General features: G+C 43.0%; 1 long non-coding RNA gene across 2 annotated transcripts in view; it reads left to right on the forward strand.

Moving 5' to 3' along the window:
- The first annotated feature begins 7,097 nt into the window (after positions 1–7,097).
- The window catches only part of LOC103737622, a 190,307-nt gene continuing 180,897 nt past the window's right edge, over positions 7,098–16,507 (forward strand). For both annotated transcript variants that reach the window (XR_607409.3, XR_003850210.1), the window contains exon 1: positions 7,098–7,198. This is a non-coding gene — a long non-coding RNA (uncharacterized LOC103737622). The remainder of the gene's footprint in view (positions 7,199–16,507) is intronic.

The raw sequence follows: 16,507 nt of genomic DNA on the forward strand, positions 1-16,507 counted from the left end.
TCCAAGGGATCAGATGCCTCTGACCTCTGAGGGCCCCAGCATATACCCCCGCACAGGCACACAATTAAAAATAACAGAATAAATCTTAAAGAATTTAAATGTTCTGAAAAGTTTTTCAATGCAGTCTAATAGAAATAGGTACAAGAGAAAAATATGTCAAAGGACAATTGTATGGACAGGCAGAGATGTTATAAGGGTACTATGTGATCTGGGTTTTAAAAGACTACTGTTTATCAGAAGATTAAATGTGGAAGAACATTTTAGGCAAAGAGAAAACAGAAGCTAAGATGAGGTAAGAGATCACTGGGTGTGCTGAGAAATGTAGAGGACATCTGTTGTTTTGCCTACCCAACATCAAATCTCAATTTTACTTCTTTAGTTTTCCCTTGGGGAAATCCAGTACTTCTGTTCTTAGTGAATGTGGTTTGGGTGGGGCTGACCTTTCCCCCCAGTTCCTGCCCATAGCTCCTCATCTCCCTCATTTCCTCATAGCCATTAGTCTGGCTATGAATGTCTGTCACACTTTTGCTGGAACCAGGAAGAGGGGATGGGAGAGAAGTGTTTGTTCCCGCAAGGATTGCTGAGAGAAGCCCAGAGCTGCGGACTGCGTGTTGCTGGAACTTGAACCCAGGGCCTTGTGCATGCTAAGCACTCGGTCTACTGCTATGCAACATTCTTGGCTCTGTTTTACTGACATGGGAGAAGAACCAGCTTGATAATGGAGCTAGCAAAGAGCAGGGGCTAGGACTGGAAACAGGTTCCAGTGACTTAATGTATGCCCCTGAATGTAGAAGTACCCTATACTCCACCTCTGGATTTGCAGTTATACACATAATTTCCTTTTGGCCGGTTTAATCTGAAACCCATTTTAGCTGAAAGACTAAAGTATCATGGTCTGCTCTCATGTAGTGTGTTGTACTTGGGACTAATGTGACTGAGGAGGTGGGCAGGGGCTGGAATATGAAGGAATAGGCTTTCATTTTACAGCTCTAGAGGGGTTTAAGCAATGATGACCTCCAACAAAAACAATAGCTCTAAACCAGAGCCTCAATACTATGAACACTTAGTTCCTCAAACTTTGATGGTGGTTTCACTTTTATTATTCTGTGTTTGAAGGAGAAATACTAGGTTGGGAACGCTATTTGCATGGTTGCATGATTGACTGCCACTCCCTGGCAGCCTTTCCTGAAGGCTCTCTCACAACCCCCAACCCTGAACCACACCTACCCTTTGATTCCTACCCTTACATCCCCCCACCTCCACCCTCACAGCTCTGACATGACTCAATCCCAATCACTGGGCACTCTCTGGACCAGAGTCCTGCACGGCTGACCCTCCTTATACTGGGAAAACCCACCCTGCACCTGCTGGAGATGACCCAAGTCCTCCCCCAAACCCCTTCCCCTTTCCCGAAGAGAGGAAAAAAATAAGGGAGGGTCCTCTGGATCCCAGGCATCAGGTGCCTGTCCTCTGGCCTTCCTGGGTGGGGTGGGAGCACCCTCTCAGGTTTATTCTCTAATAACTCTGCTTGGCTCTGTAGAGGTTAGTTTTCCTTCATCTATTTCCTTCTTTCTAGTTCCTTACAGTTTTCCTTTGATGATTATAGACTTGACAATGTGCAGGGGAAGACTAGAGGACTGGATGTGGCTGGAGCAGTGTTCTCCAATCAGGCTGGTTTAATGTGCTGCACACTATGTCAATCACAGTAATTTTACAAATGAGGGTATTTTTGCAAAGTAGCCAAGCATGGAACAGGAAAGCCAAATGTCAAATCTTCAGAGTTCAAGGTTATTTGTGGGATAAAATAGGGAGACAAAGTGCATCTGAAGCTGGTGGTGTCAGCATGATCTGAGGATGGGATTTTGAGCCCTCTGACATTAAGAAGGCACATGTCAGGCACCTCTGTGGGACCAAGTGAAGGGTCAGATGATTTCAACATAAACAACCTTCAAGCTCCTAAAAAGTACCCTGGGCATCCATTAGCATCATAACCCATATGTCACAGGTGCTATCTACAGTAAACTAGTGGGAGACTAGTAATACAGAGATCAACTGTGTGACCCCAGAACTAGTGATTTCCAAATCCAATTAAAAGCTGCTAAAGAGAAGCATGAAGGCTTAGTTAGGATACATAAGACTAGGCCAGATGAGTGCGATGGCTGGTTCTCAGCAAAGTTAGGATTCTACCCTCCCGTGGAATCTTAGAAACAATAGTCTTGATCTTTTGATGGTAGTGTTCTTGAGGATGTTTCTCAGTCCTCTGAGAGATGCTTCTGAGATGCAAAGGATAGATATTTATAGTTGTAACTCATTTTAATTTTTTTCCATCAGTGCCATGCTGTGCAGTCCCTGCTGATCTCAAACTGGTGTCCTCCTGTCTCAGTTTCTCAGATGCTGGGATTATAGTCATATGCCACTACATCAGCTATAAAGACCATTTGGTAAATATCCAGCATATGGTTGTGGTCTATGGAACAACAGAGGAGGCTTGGAAATGGCCCTGGAAAACAAAAAAACAAAAAAATCAGAAACACTGAGCAAGTTTCTGAAAATGACATTTAAAAATTCCATTTTCCTTTTAGGGATTGCGTTATTTTATTTTGACCCCTGTCGGTAGTGTTTCCTATTTTTAAATTGTGTGTGTGTGTGTGTGTGTGTGTGTGTGTGTGTGTACGTGTTTGTGTGTGAGATATGTGGGCATTTATGAGGCTGTCAGAGGACAACTTTGTGCAGTTGGTTTTCTCCTTTCACTTTATTTTTTTCCCTTAACTTTTACAAAAGCTTTCTTGAGGATTTCATACATGCATATAAGGTGTTTTGATCAAATCTATACCCACTCCCTCCCTTCCAACACCTCCCATATTGCCCCATCATTTTTATCTTCCTTTTTATTCTTCTTTCATTTATTTATTTTTATGGGGCTTTTGGGTACTCTTAACATTCCCCCCTCTCAAGAGGTAACCTTAAAATCTTTTAAGGATTAGATACAAGTTCCCAAATACTTTCGACATTTTTGGCCTTGGAACAGAGTATGTTGCTAACAGTCTGAAGGACATTTTGACTTTTAGCCCAGAAACTAGCTACTTTTCTTTGGGGTCTTTTTACCCTAACTGCATAGCCAATTCCTACCTCCTCTTCTCATCATGCCATCCTCTGAAGGGGTTACCCAAATTGCCAATAGGGAATAGGGATGCAGACCACTCTGGCTTCTTCCATGCTGAACACGCATGCAGGGTAAGGCAATTGGAGTACCCCTTCAGTGGGTCTATCTAAAAGACTCCCAAATTGCCTAACTCTTGTCTCTAAGGGGAAAAGAAAGTCCTTGAATCGTGAATAGGAGATGTGAAGGAGAAATAAAGCCAAGAGTAATTAGCATTAAGACAGGGAACCAGAAAAAAAGTCAGAACAGGGCAAAGTTCAAATGTTCATATGCGAGTCCATTGGAATTTCTTGACAAGGGCTTCCAAAAGCATCCCCCTATTGGGTTCTTCCTCATTGTTCTTTTGTCTTGTAAGGCTGGACTCTAGAGTGATGGATTTAGGATTTGCTTTCAGGTATTTTGATAGATGTTGGAGTGGTTAGAATCAGTGTCAGTTCCCTCTCGAAGGCTTCACCATGTGGAGGCAGGATCTGGGGGCTCTCAGGCAGTCCCCTGGGTTCCCGGGCCCTCTGCTAGATGGAGGCCAGAGGGAAGCCAGAACTCGGCACTCTCTGGTGGTCTCTACTATTATTTTTTAATTTATTATTTTTATTTTATGCATATGTATGTATTGCCTGCATGTAGGTAAGTGCATCCATGTTGCGAAGGCTTCACCATGTGGAGGCAGGATCTGGGGGCTCTCAGGCAGTCCCCTGGGTTCCCGGGCCCTCTGCTAGATGGAGGCCAGAGGGAAGCCAGAACTCGGCACTCTCTGGTGGTCTCTACTATTATTTTTTAATTTATTATTTTTATTTTATGCATATGTATGTATTGCCTGCATGTAGGTAAGTGCATCCATGTTGCGCAATGCCTGAGGAGCTCAGAAGAGGCTGTCGTATCCCCTGGGTCTGGAGTTATGGGCAGTTGTTAGCTGCCATGTGGGTGCTGGGATTTGAACCTGGGTCTTCTGCAAGAACAACCAGTGTTCTTAACTGCTAAGCCATCTCTCCAGCCCTCTCCTTTTACTTTTAAAGGGTTCTTGGACTTGAACTCAGGTTGTCAGGCCTATGCAACAAATGCCTTACCTGCTGAATTATCTTGCTGGCCTGTATTTCCTATTTCTAATAAATATTCAACACAAGCAGAAGTTCGCTAAAGAAACTGAGGAGTAACAGAGTTTTTGAAGTTCCTTATGTTTTAGTTTTCTCAGAGAACTCAGAGTCTAAAGAACACATTAGCCCCTTTGAAGATTTCACATTATCCCTTTTGAAGATTTAAACAACAAAACCAGGAATAAACGAACTCCTTAAATTCCCTATGTGTCACATCTCTTTAGAAGAGTTCCCTAGTTTTTTTGTGTTATTTTGGTTATATTTTTCATGACTGTAGCTCAACTGTACTAGTTCCTCAGTTGGATTTGTTTTTTTCCTCAGATTTAAACATTTTCCCAGGAAAACCCCAAAGATGACATGCCTTTCTCCATGCTTCAAGGGCCGTCTGCCCAGATCCTGTCCATTTTCGTAAGGATTTAACTTTGATCATTTGGTGGAGGTGATGTTTCTAGATTTGTCCATTGTAAAGGCATCTTTGCATTTCTTTTTAAATTCAAAATTTGTGAATTGTATTGTGTGTGATGTGGAGCAGGGAGTCATGTTCATAGCAAGTGTGTGGTGGTTAGAGTACAACTTTGGGGAGTCCATCAGTTCTACACTGTTCGTTTCTGAGACTGGCACTCAGGTCTTCAGGCAGGCCTGTGCCACAAGCACTTTTAACTGAGGAACTATGTTGATGAGCCAGCCTGATACATTTACATTCTCAAAATTAACAACGACTATGACATTATTCTTTGCGATTACATAGCATTTAAAAAATATTATTTATTTTATGTGTATGTGTATAATGCCTGCATGTATGTTAGGCACACAATGTGTGTACAGTGCCCATAGAGGTCAGAAGAGGGTGTTGGATCCCCTGGAACTGGAGTTATGGATGGTTGTTAGCCACCATGTGGGTGCTGGGAATTGAACCCCAGTCCTCTGCAAGAGCAGCCAGTGCTCTTAACTGCTGAGCCATCTCTCCAGCCCCTGCATAGCATTTAAAAAAAAATTGTGTGGGTGTGTGGGCTTGCACCTCAGTGAACATGTGTAAATGCCATGGTGTGAGAGTGGAGGTTAGAGGACAACTTGTGGGACATGGGTTCCCTCCTTGTGGTTCCCAGAGACCAAACTTAGGTACACAGGCTTACTACCAAAAGCCTCTACCTGCTGAGCAATCTCACTAGCCTAAGCATTCGTCTTTTTCGTTTTTTTTTTTTTTGTTTTTTTGGTGTTTCTGAGACAGGGTCCAGCCCTGTAGCTCCAGCTGGCCTGGAACTATGTAGACCAGGCTCACCTTGATCTCACAGAGATCTGCTTGCCTTTACCTCTAGTGTTGGATTAAAGGTGTGTGCCACCAGGACTGGCTGGCTGGCTACAAGTATTCTTAATAATAAATATTGCAACATTGTTTCAAAGAAGAAAAATGGCCCTGAGTGGAATTTTGTAAATATAATCTTTTCAACAAATCTCTAGTGAGTGCTAACTGTAATGCCCACCACTAAGTAAGAACAAAGTGGTGAGCACTGACCAACAAATAGTGCATCGAAGGTCAAATTGGAGCATTGTTTTTCCTGGTTCCCTATCCCGTTCTGTGACAGCAAAGGTTCTATTCTATTACAATGCTGGCCCCAGTACAATTGTGACATCATAGTACAATGAAAAGGATATTTTGTAACGAAAGGAACAGACTCTTAAAACACATCAAAAGACACTTGACAGGGAATTTTATTGGAACTTAAGTACTGTGTAATGCTGACCTCACTGGAGGCAAGTTTGTTTGGCGGTAGTGATGGTGGTGGTGGTTTCTTTATAGTGCCAATCACGCACATTCTCCATAACCCAATGTTGCTAGTCTGCCACACCTTAAAACCATTGGAAAACACGATTTTACCTTTTACCAACCAGGAAACAATTTATATATGCCTTCCTTACAGTTGAATACAGGGGGGCATATATAGAAGTGCTTTTATATACTATTTTCATATAGTCGAATTCTCAAAAACAACCAATTTACTCACTAGTTACAGTGGGTAACAGGGATCCGTGGGCTGGATTACTGTTTTGGACTTACATATGAGACTAGCTTACAATGAATTTTTAGAATACAAAATTAGAAGATAATCGTAGGCATTATACGGACTGTTTATATCAGTTTTGATGTGGAAGGACCGGCTCGGCTTTAAACTTAAAAAAGTTTAGATACCTAGACATTAGCTTTTAGACAGTGTTGAGATTTCCTATCTAGTGTGTTGCTTGGGATCTGTGGACACTGAAATCCCAACATGGGCTTAAAGGAGCTCATAGAACGCTGTCTAGGCTCTCCATAACTTCAAAACTTTAGGACCTTTTAAAAATGCCAAGGCCATGACATCATTTGCGCTTTATCTTCTCGATAAGAACCCTCTACGAAGTTTGTTCAGGGCCAAGGGAACTTGATTAAGACGACTTTGATCACAGCGTTTCCAATCCGAAGGGACTCCGCCAACACCTCGGCCACCACGACCCCTCATAGGCCCCAGGAAAGCTCGAGATCCGCAGTAAGCGGGAAGGAACCGCGCAGGCTGGCCACCCCTACAGCCACTCGCTGACAATATGCGGCCACCCGGTAGACAGGTGAGCCTGGCCCCGGCTCCCAGCTAGGAAAGGGTGCGTGCTTTTGCGCACGCGCGGGGCCCAGCGGGAGGAGGGCGCCGACCTCGTCATTTCAGGGAAGCCGGGCGCGCAGCGGGGGTGCAGTGGGGTGGGGTGACACCGGAAGAGCGGCTTCCGGAAGCCTCCCTCTAGGCCCGTCCGAGCGGCTCCCTTCGCCACCCGTCCAGTAGCCTGGTCTAACTTGCCTTCTACGCGTGCGCGCCAGTGACGTCGCCATCCAGTCCCCTGCAGCGCCAGCCTCCTGTGACGTCAACAGCTGAGGTCGGTTGTAGTCGGAGCGCTTGGCGCGTGGGGCGGTGCGGATGCCCAGGTTAGTCCTCTTCCCCGACCTTGGTCCCAAGGCTCTTCAGTGTAAAATCTTCCGAGATTTCCTCCAACCTCAGGAGTCCTCAAGGCTTAATAGGTGTGGAAAGACGCGCCTTACCATAGTGCATCGCCTTCCAAGCTGGGGTTCTGTCGAAAGGAAGCAACTGCAAAAGATGTCGTTTGGGTTTATTATATGAGAGCTTGAGTTATTTATAGCTGCTCTGTGTATGAAGGCTCAGAGGAGCCGCACGTGGCCAGGCTGGAGAGTAATGTAATTTTAAATTTAATTTTCATTTGGATTATCCTTGAGAGGCTGGGCATGAGAAGCAGCTGGAGTTTTTAGTTTGTTTTGTGTGTTGTTTAAAGCCCGAATGGAAACCAAAGAATATTAGAAATAAAATGTGAATTTAAACTTAAAATGTCCAAAGGCTTCGTGTAATTTTACAGATAGACGAAATGGGCGAAAAGATTGTGAGATGGAATTAAAGCCACTACTCTCAAGCCAATATCATGGCCAGCGTGAATATGTTTTCTGGGTGGCTGTTGCCTACCTGCTCTCTTTCTCTTTGGTCTTCCTCCTCCATTTATTTATTTATTTATTTATTTATTTATTTATTTATTTATTTATTTATTTATTTATATTTATTTTAGTCTTTTTGAGGCAGGGTTTCCCTGTAGCCCCAGCTGACCTGGAAGTTGCTGTGCACACCAGGCTGACCATGATCTGACAGAGATCCACCTGCCTCTGCCTCCCGAGTGCTGGAACTAAAGGCACCTGGCTCTCTCATGTCTATTGAAACTGGACTGTCAGGGACATATTCCTGATATTTGGAGAAGGCCAGATAACAACCTAATTTGAGTTTGGGGACATGAAACATTAATCTGAATAATCCCATTTTTATTTTTAATCTGTTCTGTTGAGACCTAGTATAGGAATCCAGTACAAAACAATGGCCAGTATGGCCATGGTGGGATAGGTTGGAATGGGAAGTGGGAAACATGTGGTAAGACACTTAGAATTGGAAACAGGCAAAAACCCATCCATATAAACAGATGCTTGAAATGTTACAAAACTCAGTTCCAAATAGCATAGTTGTAGTTATACACATTTCTGATAATCCCTATACATATGTCTGTGATGTGTTTCCTTGGGTGATTTAAATAAATCTGTAGCTTTAGCGGCCCCAGAAGTAATCAAGGGAGTGGTATATATGGTGGTACACACCTTTAATCCCAGCACTCAGGACACAGAGGCAGGTATCTCTTGAAATTGAGGCCAGCCTGTTCTACCTAGTGAGTTCCAGACCAGCTGGGGGTATAGGGAGACCTTGTCTCAAAACAACAACAAAAATAGTCACAGGTTCAGTCTTTATTCAGTGATAGAGTACTATGAACTTCATTCTGTGAAATTATATATGTCAGACTACATTACCACTCTGCAGGCTCTCCATATGGTGATACTGGCTCTTAGTTCTGCCAGTGGAAATTGTTATCCTAGATCCACTTAGTCACTTGCCAATTATTATAGACCTCCAAGATGCACAATAAGAAATTAAGGGCTGGCAAGCTGACTCATCAGGTAAAAGCACTTGCCGCCAAGCCTGACTACCAGAGTTTGATCCATGATAGAAGAAAACACTCCCACAAGTCTGACGTCCACATGGGGGACATGGCATGAACATGCTCCCTCCACAGAATAAAGTGTAATAAGAAGGAGAAACCAATACCTAATATAAAATAAATTCACGAAGAAATACTAATGTTGGTTCAGCATCCCCAACAAACACCTAAAGTCCCTAAATCAAAAATCTTTCCAAGATGGTGGCACACCCCTTTAATCCCAGTACTGTGGAGACAGAGGCAGGTGGATCTCTGTGAGACTGAGGCCAGCCTGGCCTACATAGCACATTCTAGGTCAGCTGGGCCTACGGGTGACCCTGTCTGAACAACGAAAACCGAAAACCAGAAAACAGATTTCATCCCAAAGTCTAAAGCGTTTTTTTCCCTTTATAGTTTATTTTTGTGCCTTTCATACAGTACAATTTGATGGTGTTTAAATCCTCTTCCCTATTGCCCCCCTGCCCAATTTAATGTAGTCTATTATATATTTCATACAGTATAATTATATATATATATGGCCTATAGAGTCTAATTTGTGTCCTCAGATGTCCCATACACTGGAGCCTGGATCTCACTATACAGCCCTGGCTAGCCTGGATCTCTCTATGTATACCTTGCTAGCTTGGAATTCACAGAGATCTGATGCCTGCCTCTGTATCCCAGGAGCTGAGATTAAAGGCATGGGCCACCATCCCAGCTTATTTTTAAAGATTTAATTTTTTGCATATGAGTATTTTTACCTGCATGTGTGTATGCATAAATTCAACATGCATGTCTGGTGCCTAAGGAGGCCAGAAAAGGGCATTGGGTCCTCTAGAACTGGAGTTATGAACATTATGAGCTGCATATGGGTGCTGGGAACTGAACCAGGTCCTCTGTAAGAGCAAGTGCTCTTAACCTCTGAGCCATCTCTCCAGCCCTGGAAAACATTGAAAGATAGTTTTTAAAAAGTTTCAGATTCTGGGGGTGGGAGAGATGGCTCAGAGATTAAGAGTGTGTGCTGCTCTTCCAGAGGATCCAAGTTCAGTTCCCAGTACCCACATTAGGCGGCTTCCAACTACCTGTAATTCCAGCTTGTCCTCCTCCTGGCCTCCAGAGACACCTGCAACCACACAAGACACACAGACACACACATAAACATAAATAAAAATTGTTCTGAAAGAAAAGTTTCAGATTCTGAAGTATTCTAGATTTTATGGTTAGGGATGTTTAATAGGTAAAATGTCTACACAGAGGTAGACAAAATCTGCAGTATGCTTGTGTGGTCCCAAGCTTTTCAGAGATGGGTCACTCACTATGTACCACTGACCAAAGTGTGCTTTCGCATTACTAATCATCCTCTTTAGTATTTGTAATTCTATTTTGTGAACAGTAACTTGAGAAATTGGTTGGAAATACATTTCTGAATTTTTCCAAAGCACTTGAAAATATTTCTGAAGTTTCGCTTATGTTTCAGTTACCTATAGTAAAAGAAAATTAGGTCAGGTATATTGGTATGTGCTTTTAATCCCAGCACTTGGGAGGCAGAGGCAGGCTGATCTCTGTGAGTCCTAGGCCAACTTGATCTACATAGTAAGTTCCAGGCCAGCCAGGGCTGCACAGTGAGACTCTGACTAAAAAAAGACAGACAGAGAAAGAAAAAGAAAAAAGAAAGACAGGAAGGAAAATACTGCTGTATAACTTAAAAATAATTGTTAGGGGCTGGAGAGATAGGAGCGTTTGCTGCTCTTGTTAAGGACCTGAGTTCAGTTCCCAGCGCCCAGGTCAGGTGGCTCACAGCTGCCTGTGACTCCAGCTCCAGGATTTGACTCCCTCTTCTGGCTCCTGTGGGTGCTTTCATGCATATGAACATATAAACAAATAATGAAATAAATCCTTACAAAACTTGTTGATTTCAGTGACAACTGGTAGCCGGATAGTAAAACAGGAAAAAAAGTATGTGTGGGAGGATAGTCTGTGATCTTAAATCTACACATTTCTGTTGAGCTAAATGATGCCGAGATCTGTGTAATTCTATATGCCCAACTTGAAGTCTATAAATCACAGAAGCTCTGTTTTTCAAAAAAATTCTGCCTTTCAGAGTGGTAATTCTTTAACTTTATTGTCTTAGAGATAAATCACAAAGTTGCACCCTTGTATATCAGGTGGTAGACACAGTAAGTTTGCTTAGTTCAGAGAATTTTACATGTTTATAGGGCTTTCTTAACTTATGTTGTGTTTTAAGGTATTGAGGGGGGCAAGAACATTATTGGATGCTAATTTTCAAACATTCTTTATGTTTATTTTTATTTTATGAGTATTTTTGTCTGCATGTAAGAGCATCTGTGTATGCAATGCCTGTGGAGGTCAAACAAGGCCTCTCTAGAACTGGAGTTATAGACACTTGTTAGCTACCATGTGGATGCTGTGGACTAAACCATGTTCCTCTGGAAGAGCAGCCAGTGCTCTTAACCACCGAGCCATCTCCCTAGCCCAAAATTTTGAATTTTGAAGTGAGCATTTTTATCATGTTAGCTAAAATAAAGTGTTGAAATACCATTTTGTTGTATTCGTGGGTTTTATTGGTCAGGAATTTAGACTAGATGTGACAGGGATGGTTGCCCTCTGCTTGAGGATTCAGGTCTTATCCCTCAACCCGGACTGGCTAAAGACAGACACTGTTGCCTTATGGGACTTGCTCTCCTTACAAGCAAGACCGCTTAGGATAGTCTGGTGTTTTGTGGCAGCTCAGGGCTCCAAGCGAGAGGATTCTAGTGAATAAGGCAAACACTGCACTTATTGCCCTGTCTCATCAGGTCTAGGAACTCTGCTGGTTGGGCCAGTTACAAGACTGTGCCTAGGCAAGCGGCAGGGCCATACACGCTTCAACATCTCCAAGGGAAGTGGGTCAAAAATTGGGAGCCATGGACAGCTCAGTGGGTAAAAGCACTTGCTGCCAAGTCTCACAACCCCAGGATCCACATGATAAGGAGAGAACCAACTTCTGCAAGTTGTCCTCTGAACTCCATACCACACCATGCATGTAATCATGCCTCCCCAATAAATAAATAAATGTTTTAAAAATTGGAGGCCATGTTTAAAAAATTCTACTTACATGATGGCCAAACATCTACTTTTGAACTTTGAAGAACTTTTCTTTAGATATTTTCTCAATATGAATACAAGCCTGTCATCTCCATTTGACATCTTAGGCTGATAAAAGCAGCAAGTGATTTTTCTTTCTCAAGAAAGATCTGGAATTAACAGGCTATGGCTGCTGTTCTTAAACAAGGTTTGCCAATATCTGTATGTTCCTTTGAAGAGACTGGTTATGCTTCTGTCATGAGGCAGAACATGTGATCATTCCCCCCAAATAAAGGTCTTTTACTGGAGAGTCATGCATTCTTTCAGTGTTTTGTTGTTTGGACATATTTGTTTCTGCAAATAGAGGAGAGGCTTGGCTGTGGAAAGCTTAATGCACGTAGTTAAACACCGAGGGCTAGACTGGGGGGTTAAATGAGACATTTGCTTCAGTTGCAGAATTGAAGGCCATGACATAAAACTTGTAATTAAGATATATATTTTCATGAAACACTTTATTTTATTCCATTCTTATTAATTTTGTGTTTGAGTGGGCAGATGCATGTCATAGCATGTGTGTGGCAGTGAAAGGGCAACTTGCAGGAGTTGGTTCTCTCACCACGTGGGTCCTGGGGATTGAATTCAAGTTGCCAGACTTGATGACAAATGCCTGCCTTTAATTGCTGAATCCTCTCACCAGCTCTTTATATAATATTTTAAAAACACAAACTAAATACCAGGAGATCCATAGTAAAATACCAAATTTAAATAAACAGCATATTATTTTCTTAGGGATGTTATCCAAAGGACCCGAAGCTGAGTGGCCTGAAGGGACAGGAACTTATTCATTGAGAACAGAGCTCCTTGGACAGAAACCTCGTGAGGCTCTCCCAGGTTATGGTAGTTGCCAAGGAGCCTTATTCCTCAGTGTTCAATTGCATTAATCCCATCTATGCCTCTGTTCTCTTAAGACCTTCCTGTGTGTCTCTGTGTCCTCTCCTATAAGGATACCAGGCACTGGATTTAGGACCCATTCTAATCTAGAAGGACTTCATTTTAACTTAATTGTATCTGCAAAACCTAACTTTCAAATAAGGTCACACTCTGAGCTTTGGGTAGATATGAATTTGGGGAGACTGTAGTCAACAGTCTGAGAATTATTGGTTTTATAGATGTCTCCCTTTACCTCAGGATCCAGTATGGCTCAGCATGGCATTTCCCCTAATCCTGTACCAGTCTCCAAGTTTTACCCTTAAATCCATTACAAATACAGATATTAAATATGTTTTTGTCCTTAAATCCTACTAAAGTAGGATTACAGAATCACTTTTTTTTTCATTCATTCATTTTATTTATTTTATGTGTCTGAGTGTTTTGCCTGCATGGAGACCAGAAGAAAGCACTGGATCCCCTGGAACAGGACTTGCAGCTGGTTGTTAGCCACCATCTAGATGCTGGGAACCAAACTCTGGTTTGTCTGTAAGAACAGCCAGTACTCTTAACCACTGAACCACCAAGATCACTTTTTAACAGGCAGCAGGCCACTGCCAGGCAAGCTGCTGTCCGTCAGCTCTGGACCTCACACCGAGAAGGCTGTGCTGTACGTTTTTGCTGAGGTTTGCCACTCACCTGTTTCAGCTTCCATTTGTGTGTATGTTGGTTCCTAAGGTACCTCTCCAGCTTCACTCTTCTGAGTTCTAGACTGCGTTTTCCAATGGCTACTGGATGTCCTGACTCAATAGCCTGCAGGCATCCCAGATTTACTTTGCATCCAAACTGAAGCTTTTTTCTTGTTCCGTTCTTCTAGTTCCTTTATTGACATGCTCTTCCAAACTTATTCCCCCAAACAAACCCTGAGACTTAGCTCACTTCTGGTTTCTTTCTCCCACAGCATCTCACCTGGTCCACCTCAGAGGTGATGCTGGGTCACCATCCACTGCCGTGATTCTCAGGCTTTTGTCAGCATTAGCCTGTGTTTAGAGCTATGTCTAGGGGACATTATGTCTCTTGTGACCTGCTTGGAAAATTAGAATTGTAACTGTGTTACAGGTTTAGATATTAAGTGTATTTTGGATCAGAAAGTACAATGAATTACAGATGATAAGTTTGGAATTGTCAGGTGACTTAGACATTCTGTTTTGATGCTTTAGTATTGCCAAACTTGGCTACTCTGTTCAGGCTCCTATTTTCTCATCTGTAAATGTCATTGTGCCTTTTTGGTATGCTTGAAACCGTGCTCTCCCAAGGACACTGTTCCCCTGCAGTGCTCTCTGGTGTGGCTCTTCATAGGCCCTCTGCCTTAGGTCTGATATTTCTACTCTGCTTCTCCTGACTGCTTCCAGACCATTTCTTTATCTCTTCTCTACTCCCAGCTCCCAGATTCAGACTATACCATACTTTAACTCCTCCAGTCATTTAGGCATCCTGAGTTCTTTCCCCACTGACTTTTTGAAAAGTTATATCCCCAGACTGTCTTCCAGTCTCAGGAGCACCTCCTGTTCTTAATGACCAAACATATCATTTTCTAGCAGCCAGCCTTCAGTGTTCCTTCTTCCAAAAGTCATGTCCTCTTTCTTGTACCAGCCACCCAACTCCATGGACCTACTCTGAACTCCATTGTGCACATCCCAGGCACATTCTTGGCATCCCTCTGTTTGTACAGCTGTTTCCTGCTCCATGTAGGTTGGACAAGAACACTGCTGTTTTGAATCAGGGCACCTGTGATCACCTTCACAAGACTCTCAGGAGATCTGGAGGAAGAGGAGAGACTCTTGAGCCTTCCTAAGATGCTCATGAGGCCCTTCCCTTTCCAAAGATTATATAAGTCATCGACAATGACTCTGTGTTTGTGTTGGGGTGCGGTTCTTCAGGGACGTATTTGCCAGTGTAGTGCTCAGTGGGACTTTTCAGTGAGTCACCATACAGGAGGTGACACCTCAGTGACCTTTGAGTTACTCATGTTCCTGTATGTAACCCCAAGCAACCCATTGGTTCAACAAGCTGGTCTCGAACAGAATCCTTTCTTTGGTCTTTCAGTATCCTTTATTGGGGGTGAATTAGACCTTGCTCTGTTGAAATTACATTTATTTTTTATTTTGAGTGTGCAGGTGTGGGTGCATGTGTGCATTGACACATATGTGGAGGTCAGAGGAGAACCCGAGGAAGTTGTAGATTCTGGGGACTGAACCCAGGTCATTTAGCTTGGCCATCTTGCCAGCCTGTGAATATACATTCCTTTATGTTTCCCCAGGAAAACTCTTTTCTCTAATCTTTGCAGCTCACTTCTAGTAGTACTTTTGAATCCACGTTCCTATTTTCTTTACTCAGTTTCAGTTCCATAATCTGTCATTATCATTACTCCCTTACATAACTCAGCTCCCAATCAGAACTCACTCAGCATAATAAACAGCAGGAAAACACAACCAGGCGGGGCTTACATAAGGGGTTCCAACGTCAGGTGACCACACATCTCCCTGGAATGTTCTCCCCTGCCCCCAGACACACACACCTCATACCTTCTGGGTAGCAATCACATTCTCAGGTACCTGGTTTTCATACCTTCTGTCCTTTAGATTTCTAATACCTCTCCCATCCTCATTCTACCAGTGTCCTTAAGAAAAAGGAAATGATTAGACTGTAACTTTCATGGTTATCACCGTGTCTCCATACCTTCTGCACCTGGATCCATACATTCTGCCTTCCCTGCTGTACTGTGGGTGGAGAGTCCAGACCTCTAGCTAAGGGCTCCTTTTACCTGTGCCCAAGAGCCCTTCTCCTTTCGTTTACTCAAGGGTGCTGCAGTAGTAATTGTTCCTGCTTCCCTTATAATTGGTTAATATCAACTGATAGTAATCATATTAATCCAACCAGTAAATCAGTACAATCATCAACCAATGGGTTGTTTTTATCAGTTCATGTTGTACTTTATCTATTTAAAAATCAAACCCCTCAGTTTTAAACCTCCTTCAGCAACTGCTTCATTTTTCTCTCTTTCAAAGCAGTAACACTTCTATACTTTCCTACTTCCTCTTTCCAGTCTTTACTGGACCCACTCAATGTTTCAGCCTTGACCTGCTCCTGACAGGGCTGACCCTTCCACCTCACCTTCCTCTATCAGCAGCTCTGACCCCCTGGCCTCCTAATTGGCCTGCCTATTTTTCCTCTTGTATCTCCTGTACTCTATTTGTTGTTGTTTGTTTTTTGAGATAGGGTCTTCTTGTTGACCCAGAACTCTCTAAGTAGACCAGGCTGGCCTCGATCACACAGAGATCTGCCTGCCTCTGCCTCCCAAGTGCTGGAATTAAAGGTGTGCTCCACTGCTCCCAACTTGTGCTCTGTTCTTAACACAAACACCAAAACAATTCTGTAATACCTGGTTCATCGTATCTCATTCCTCTGCTCAATAAGTGCATAATAAAAGCTGAAATGTTACCATGCTTTAAAGACCTCTCTAACTCCAGACTTCTTTTTTCATTGACATCCCCCCGCCACACACACTAATTTCCTGCTGCCATTTCAATTTACCTGCTTCACCTCAGGACATTTTGTTTCTCTCTCTCTCTCTCTCTCTCTCTCTCTCTCTCTCTCTCTGTGTGTGTGTGTGTGTGTGTGTGTGTGTGTGTGTGTGTGTGTC

Source organism: Nannospalax galili, unplaced genomic scaffold, assembly GCF_000622305.1.
Source record: "Nannospalax galili isolate Female #2095 unplaced genomic scaffold, S.galili_v1.0 scaffold617, whole genome shotgun sequence".
Lineage (NCBI taxonomy): Eukaryota > Metazoa > Chordata > Mammalia > Rodentia > Spalacidae > Nannospalax > Nannospalax galili.